The sequence below is a fragment of the Populus nigra genome, chromosome 1, assembly GCF_951802175.1.
Source record: "Populus nigra chromosome 1, ddPopNigr1.1, whole genome shotgun sequence".
Classification (NCBI taxonomy): domain Eukaryota; kingdom Viridiplantae; phylum Streptophyta; class Magnoliopsida; order Malpighiales; family Salicaceae; genus Populus; species Populus nigra.
The window spans coordinates 40,927,995-40,937,115 of record NC_084852.1 but is presented as its reverse complement, the minus strand read 5'-3'; positions in this window follow the sequence as shown (position 1 = coordinate 40,937,115).

The window sequence follows — 9,121 nt, the reverse complement described above, 5'->3', positions numbered from 1 at the left end:
TTAATATTAAAAAAAAATATTATTTTGAATTTTTTTAAAGTCAAACCATGTATTTTATCTGCCATCTGAGTTGTCTTTAAACTCATCAAGTTGACTAGGTTACATCGAGAAAACTCTCACCCAGGTTAATTTTAAATATGGGTTGGGCTAAGAGTCATGCTGGGAGGTTTCAAGATTGATCCGCTAGGTTGAGTTTAATAACAATGCCAAATAGTTTTGCAGCATGATCATTTCTTTTAAGTGCTAGTTTCATAGAACTAGACTTATTATGTAGTCATGTGCAATGCCATGTATAGTCTTTAACCATATGTAATTCAATATACATGTTGTGTGGTGTTATGTTTTTATTGTTGAGAACTTTGAGTAAATAAATAAAATTGTAAATAAATTTAATAAAGAGACAATTTTATTGTTTCTTTTATTTATGGAGGCAGGGATAAATATATTGATTAAGTCATGAAAAAATTCATATTAGATTTGGGTTTTTTATGGCTTGCAAAACAAGTCCCTTGTTAGAATAAGAGACTCTTGATGCTTCGGTTAGTAAATGTAGAAGAGGTAGAATGTGTGTGTGAAGAGAGGGTAAGTGGAGCAACGAGAGTAAAGTAAGGTGCAAGCTTGAGAAAGCATGTTATAACTTTCTTTCTTATCTAGTGATTTAGTGGAGAGAAAAAATAATAAAAAATATTTACTTTTCTATAAAATTGAGTCATTGATTAATGTGTCATACTTGTTATTAATAGGTAGGTTGGTGTTTGAGAATAAACCATTGGTGGAAATAATGGTTAGGAAAAGGATAACCATTGGTGAAAAGAGTAGTTAAGCTAAGAGAGTTGGTACAAAGTCAAGCTTTGGGATAACCATTGGTTAAAATAGTAGTCAAACTATAATAGTTGGTGTAGAGTCAAGCTTTGGGATAGGTATTGGTGAAAAGATTGGCTTGAGACAATTTGAGAGGGGTTGTATAATGGCAAGAAAGGGTAATATAAATGTGGTTGGGCCAAGGTTGGAGAGGGTTCGGTCGGGCTTGGCTTGGAGAGGGTTTAATTAAGTTGAGATTTTATCCTCTCTTCCTTTCGTACCTATTTTTGGTTGGTCTTGGCCAGGAAAAAGGTTCAATTGGGATTGAAAAGGTTCGGTTGGGATAAAGAGAATAAGATTAGATTGGGTTAAGAAGGGATGGAAGGATTTTATAGGGAATAAAATGAAAAGAAAGTTTAGGGATTGAATTTGAAAAGGAGCAAGAAATTAGCTAGTACGTGCAACTTACACGCTAGTATGTGAACCACACTCATCATCTTTAGGTGGTGTGTGTGGTTCACCCCCACCTCCAATGATAAGCTTCTAAGGTGTCTTTGAAATTCTATCATTAAGGTCTTTCCAATGGCATAATACATGTATTAACCAGAGTTTTGGTGTCTTCTTGGTGTCTCATTTATTCATTCTTTATTTTCCTCTCTTCTCACTTTAATTTCCATGCCCATTTTTCTTATGTCTTTATTCCCACTTTAGAGTATCTTCTTCTCCTTCATTTCTTTTTATTTATAGGCCTTGATTGGGCCAATTTAAATCAAACTTAGTAGGGCTCAGAATTAAGCTTAATTAGGCTTTTTGTTTTGGATCCAAATAAGTTCTTTTAGTTTCATGCACCATTACTTACCCCCCATGTCTTTTAAAATATCATGTTTGAAAAACTTAATTAGTAGTACAAGAAGGGAAAACATTTAATGTTTTATACATGTTATGTTTTTAGACTTGTTTGTCCTCTCTGTATAGCCTGTCATGAAAAATGTCATAAATATAAGAATTGTTAGAAGATGTAGTTTAATATAAAAATATAAATATAAAAGTCAAATAATATGGCTTCTGTATGCATTTAGGAATGTATTTAAAGTAAAGTATCCCATGAGCCATTATAAAGACCTAGAGAAGGATCAATGATCTTTTTAAAGATAAGTGGTTATAGAGGCTTTGAGAGAAGTAGAGTATGTTTGGCAGTGTGATAGCGGTTACTTTTCAAATAACTTTTCATGTTGAAATGCATGCCAATGATTTTTTATATTTTTTAAAAATTATTTTTGACATCAGCACATCAAAACGATCCAAAACATCCAAACCATATTAAATTTTAGCAAAAAAAAAAAATTTCTCGTGATCACCAAGACTTAGAGATAAGTGGTCACAAAGACCTGGAGAAGGATTTGTGTTCCTTTCATAGATAAGTTATCACAAAGACTTGGAGAATTTAATGAAGACATGAAGATCTTGATATGAAGATTTTATTGGAGAGATGAATACCTTATTATGGATAGTTTCTAGTGAAGACATGAAAAAATATTATTGCTTGTATTCAAAAGTTTAAAAGATATTAGAGATTTAATTTTTGAAAATTATATGACCTTAGGTAGTGCATAATAGGGATTTTCCTTTACTTCTTTAGGTTACATTTACTTCTTCATAAATTATTAATGAATTATCTAAAGATCAATATTTTAATCTTCTATTATAAGGCATATCATTCCTTAATGTCATGATCGTGGTCATGATAAAAGTGATAAAACTTGTTAGGGTTCCTTGTGTTCATGTCACTTTTTACTAGAGATGGATATGACAAGAAATACTTTCTCTGAATGACAATAAACAACCCAGCACACATAATGGTAATTAAAAGATGTGGTCAAGAGCTTAGAAAATGTTAGGCGATCATGAATTTAACTCTTGGTGCTTCTCTTGGATGACCTGGTAAGGGACTAATGACACTATATAGATTCTATTATTTAAAAATGAAGGTGTCCTTATTTGGTCACATTTACTTCTTTTACTCTAATCTAGTTCTTCATTTCTAGTTTCACATCACATTGATGTTATCATGTTAAAGAGAAGTAGAAAAAAGTTCATCCCATATCGCTAAAAAAAGAGATGCAAAAAAAGATGTTTTTAGTATAAATAACAGTCTCTATTATTTATTTAGTGTTACGCAAGTTAAGGACATATAAATAGCCCAATAATGTTTAATTGCCTATTATGTGCAATATTTGAGTCAATAAACTATTTACTCCCAACCCTATACTTAAAGTTTTTTATGATTAAATCATAAAAGGTGATTAGTGGTATGACTGTACATTTTATCTAGTTCTAAATTTATTTTGATTTTCTAGTATAACTGAATTGATAATTCTGACTAGACTAGCCATCTTGATATAATCTTAACAACATTAGTTAAAAGATATGTGGTTATTTAATCTTGTTGAGATGTGTATTTTTAAAATTATCCATAATAAGCCATTTGACATGTGTCATGTTAAATTGATTGGATAAGAATAAGTAAGCACAAATCAACATATGATATGTATAGTAATTTTTGTGCAAGATAAGCACAATACTTCGATATACAAGGTAAGCATCATAAAAAATATTGAGATTTTATAAACTTAATTAAAAAAATTTTTAGTTTCAAATCCAATTGTAGGCTTTTCTAAGAATATATTATATTCATATATAATAATATAATAGAAATTCTAATTGATATTCAAATATTAAAATTAAATTGAATTGAAGAATAAATAAAAATAAACAAAGGTTAATAATAAATGAAAAAAAAACAACTTGTTTAAATATATATCATAAAATGAAAATATATATTTTAGATAAATAACACATGATATACCTTTTCTTATAGTTTTTTTTTATATATAAAAAGTAGTAATTGAAAAATAAATTAGCAATAATAAGAGCTCATCAACCAGAATAATAAATTTAGAAATTGAAATGATATTACTAAATATCAAATAAACAAACTCAGTCTATATACATAAACAAATTAACCAAACAAGTAAAATAACACTTACATTAAACAAACATCAAGAAAAAAATTTGTTTGTAATATTAACAAATGACAATTTTAGTATCTTGATTTATAAAGATAACTTAAAAGTTAAAGAAGAAAGGATTTGTAATAAATTATGTGTCCATCCATCATGTAAAACATAAATTAAATTAACTAAGATGATAAAACAAGATCTTAACATATGCAATAAAAATAACATAAAGTCTTAACATGTAAAAAATAAAAAATACAAGGTCTAAACAAACATATATGATTATAAACTAGATTTGTTGTAACGTGCAAGTCAAATATTAGTTACAAATTAAAACCAATGAGTTTTAGCTTCCTTTTGAAAAATAAACATAAAATATAAGAAATCAAATTGTTTTATTAAAGGGATAAGAAGTTGCCTCGACAAAATAAAATGATAAAGATGACTTATCATTTAGCTCACTATTTTTTGTTGGGTATTCATGATAATATTACTTAATTATTAGTATAAACTAGATCATTAGCCCACATTTATGCTATGAGTTGGATTAATGTTTTTAGTAAGATAAAAAAAAATTGTCCAGATATTGCTAATGTGTTTCTAGGAAAAACAATTGATCATGAACCCAAAATATTATGATATTGAATGACATGTTTTAAATATTGAGACTGTTACATATTAGATAAACATCTTTTATAAAGAAAAAAAATATGAAAATGACTACATAATGGGTTGCCCTAGTAGGTTAACCTGCCAAATCTATAACTTGGGTTATGAGACTATAATAACTATTGTTCTAGGAAAAACAACTATAACACCTAAAAGAGAAGATGAATTAGGTGTATCACTAATATTAGCAAATAATATAAACTAATTCAAATAAATACAATAACCAATACTATAATTAAAGTGTTTAAAGTAAAGAGATAAGAGAGAGAATTTGCAAACTCGATTTTAACATGGTTCGATAAGCCTACATCCACACCTTAAGTACCAAACCTTACTTAAGTATTGTATTTATTTATTAGTCTAAGTTTAAGAGTATAATAGCCACTTGATGAATCCACGCTAAGATTTTTATACTTCTTGATGAATCCACGCTAAGATTTTTATACTTCTTGATCCATACCAAGACTTTTCTGCTTGAAGACATTCTCTCTTTAAGATTTTTCACCATTCGATGAATCCACACTAAGATTTTTCCACTTGAAGATGTACCCTCTTTAATATTTTTCCTTGGTAAAATTACCTCACCAATACCAAGAGTTTTTACCTAACTCTTAAAAGTTTACAACAGTAATTTTGCTATTATAATTAACTCTTTCAATAGAGTGGATAATACAAGTTAAGGACCTAATATTTGTATATCTCACAAGATAACACTTATATGATTTGAAGATGTTTAAAACTAATGAGAATGATATTGAATACAATTGTGCTAGATTATGAAGGTATAATAACACCAATTAGAGTATAATCATTTGGTCATACTAGATGGTCAACCAATTCATGTAAAATTCAAGTTTTGACATATTAACCTAGGTGAATTTTTTGAATCATCTATTTTAGATTATCTTAGATTAATTATCAATTCTTTTTAAATGTATGCATAATGAAGTATGTGAGTTCATTTTACTTATTCTATCAAGATAAGATATAAAGATTTAAAATTATAACATTAAAATGAATATTAAAACTAAGTCTTCACTTTGTTTCTTTTTGGATTCCTTGATTGATTTCTTTATGAAATTCTTTATGCTTTTTGATATGATCTTTGTATAAAATATGTTTAAAACTTATTCTCAATCAAATATATTTTTAGTCCAATTTACATATTATTGTTATCATTAAAATATATAAAAACATAAATGTGTGACCTAAAGGTTAGCAAAAATTTCATAAAAATCAAATCAAAATAAATTATAAAATTCAGTTCCGAATAAACCTAATGTTGAAGGATGAAAATTAAAAAAATATTCAAGAAAAAAAGAATAAAAAATAACCCGAGTTAACCTCCCAAACTTTTTAACTAAGTAATGAGACCATGATAACCCTATAGGAAGCAAATCAAAACAAAACTATGAAACTTAATTCCCAACCAACATAATATTAAATGATGAAATTAAAAAAAAAACCTTTTAGTCAATCCTGATTAACCCGTCAAATATGCAACTTAAGCCTTAAATTAGGATAACTTCATAGAATGAAAATCAAGTAAAATTACAAAACCTAATTCCACCGGATCCAATGTTAAAAGTAGAAATCGAGAGAAAAAAAACTAAATCCATGAGATTGAGATAATCTTATATAAAGCATATTGAAAAAATTATATAGTTCAATTCCCAAACAGCCTAACATTCAATGATGAAATTGAAAAAAAAAATTAAATAAAAAATTATTGGATTGTTGAAGGATGAAATTGAAAAAAAAAACTAAAGAAAAAAGAAAGAAAGAAAAAAGCAAAACAATATTGCAATGAATAGTGTTTTGTAAGTGTAACTATAGTGACTTAATCACACCTTTTAGGTTTTGTTAAAGGTCAATTTTAAAGGAGGCACATCATAGTTAGATTTGCAAGTTTAGAGGTTTTGCATATAATAATATACCGTTACTATTAACTTTCTATGTCCATTTCATTATCTCGATTGTACATTCTTTGTTCATCTCTTATAAAATCTTATTCGAGTTTTCTTCAACATGCATTAGAGTCATATTAACTTCTTTCTTTAAACCCAATCCATTAGTATGCTGATGAAGTTGTGAAAACTTTAGAATTGGACTAGGCTTTCCACGTCTGTGATCTTAAACTGATGGAATGACTAGGCTTGACCACTGGTCTCGTGAGTTGATGGGTGACTTTCATGAGTTTTTTTACAAAACAAGTCCCCTATTAAAATTTAAGTCAATGAATGGAAGAGGAGAGGAGCATGTTGTACATGGAAGTAAATAATAGAGACGATAAGCAGTGTAGCAAGAGCGTAGGAGTATCACTGTGCTTTGTGGCCTTGTGTGGTATGCTTTGTTTTGTGTCAATAGACTAGTTGTGAGGATTTATTTTTGTGTTGTTGCTCATGTTAACTTACTTGGTGAGCCGAGATATTTATAGACCTCGATCATGTTAGTTTACATCGTGAAAGTAAAGTATTGATGACGAGGGAACTCGTTGTGAGTGGAGAGAAATGAGTACTACTAGTAGAGAGGTTGGTGCTCGACATTAAATATGCTTTGTTGTTTGTTAGAGATGAGTACTTCTACTTTGCACTAAAAATTTATACGTACCATAAACACTAGAGAATGGTTTGAAGGTATTGAAGATGGTGCTTGATAGTGTGGTAGCGGTTGCTTTTCAAATAACCTTTTGTGCCGAAATGCATGCCAATGATTTTTTTTATTTTTTAAAAATTATTTTTGACATCAGCACAACAAAACGATACAAAACATAGAAACCATATTAAATTTTAACAAAAAAAATTTAAATTTTTTGAAAACATGGTGCAAATATATTCAAATTTTATAATACTGAGTGGTGGTGGATGTCCACTTTAATTTTTAAAAACTAAAAAAAATACATTAAGATATATACTCGAATAGAAGTATTGAATAGCATGTAACGTGGATGACTAAGTGTGGGTGACGGGCACCATCACATGTGTAGATCACTTAAAAGTATTATGTCACAATTTATCTGCATAACCAATACATTTATCGAATCATTATACATGTCCAACACGCAACTTCATATTCAAAATGCTACTCTTTCTTTCTTTCTTTCTTTTTTCATAAAGAATTAAATGGGTTATTTATTTATTTTATATTTTGTTTTCATCTTTATCCAAATTCGGCAGCAAATATAATCAAATCTATATTTTATACGGTTGTAAAGCTCAAATAAAAACATTTTTCATCATTTTCCAAAAGCAAAAGCTGCAACTGTAGCAGATCATTCTTTTTTGTCATGTCTATGTATTTTTTTTAGCTGTTGGTTTTTTTAATATGTTCTTGATGATTATGTTAAAAAAAAAAACTGCAACTTGTTGAAAGCCTCAGGATTTTTAGTGTTATTTTACAGATACTTGAGGGTTGCTGCTGTTATATTATATAATCTTCAACAGAAATAGTTACGACAGCATGTGCTATCAATGTCAAAATCCGACATTAGAGGTACTGTCCCTTTGCAGAGAGTGAAGTGTGACGAATTTAATAAACAAGATATGGGCATTAATTTAATCAACAGCTGTACTATATACCTACCATTTTTGTTTTTTTAAGAACTTGCAAACTTTCATAAAATATAAAGTAAAAACCTTCTCAACCATTACAATGAAAAAGTAACCGGAACTAATTATGTAGTAGGTAATAATTAGTAAAAATTTACTATTAAAAAGTTAATTTTTTATATAATTTTAGATTCGAGTCTTTTAGTTGCTAATATAATAGTCACTAGAGACTTACATGGTTATTAATTTTAGGGTCTGGAATTAGTTGAGGTACACACAAGCTGACCTGAACACCCACGTTAATAAAAAAAAATAACAAGAACTTAACATATAATTAAAGCATAAAGAAATAAATGTAGATAAACTTAAACTATGTATTGAACATGATAAATGCGATGTCAAGAGCAATGGATCCTGTTTATTTATGATTACAAAACATAAACGTTGACTGGGTCTTCGTGACATCAAATCATCAAGCAGAATCCCATACTAAACAGTTATCAACTTCATGTCATTTTTATAAACGGGAGAAGCGCAGTGAAATTAATATTTACATGAATTTAAGAAGCTAGTGGTTATCGTAGATAGATGCGTCACTTTTTTTTATTTATCAATAGACGCACCATTTCTTTAAGAAGCTAGTGGTTATGGTAGTTATTTTACTGCTTTTTTATTCACATGCATGGTATTTATGTTTGACTTTTATATACATATATATATATATATATATATATATATATGTTTCATGTATTTAACCATTACCTCACAACATGGAATCATATTAGCAATCAACTAATTATGCTTGGTAATAAAAATAATTAATTCCTTTTTTCCGTAATAAAACATAATTAATTCTATGTATATGGCCATAATCAAGGGCCAATTTCATGTTGATGGAAAAAAAAAAAAAGGAGGTTCGAAATCGTCAATGATTGAAGGGGAAACAATGGCATGCCGCCCTTCTTAACCACGGAAGAAGAATGTGTTTTTAAAATTGCAAAAAGAGCCACGAACGTTTCTACATTTATAGAGAACTCCCCAAAAGATTATAATATTCGTAAAAAGAGAAGCTGAAAAGGACGCCGA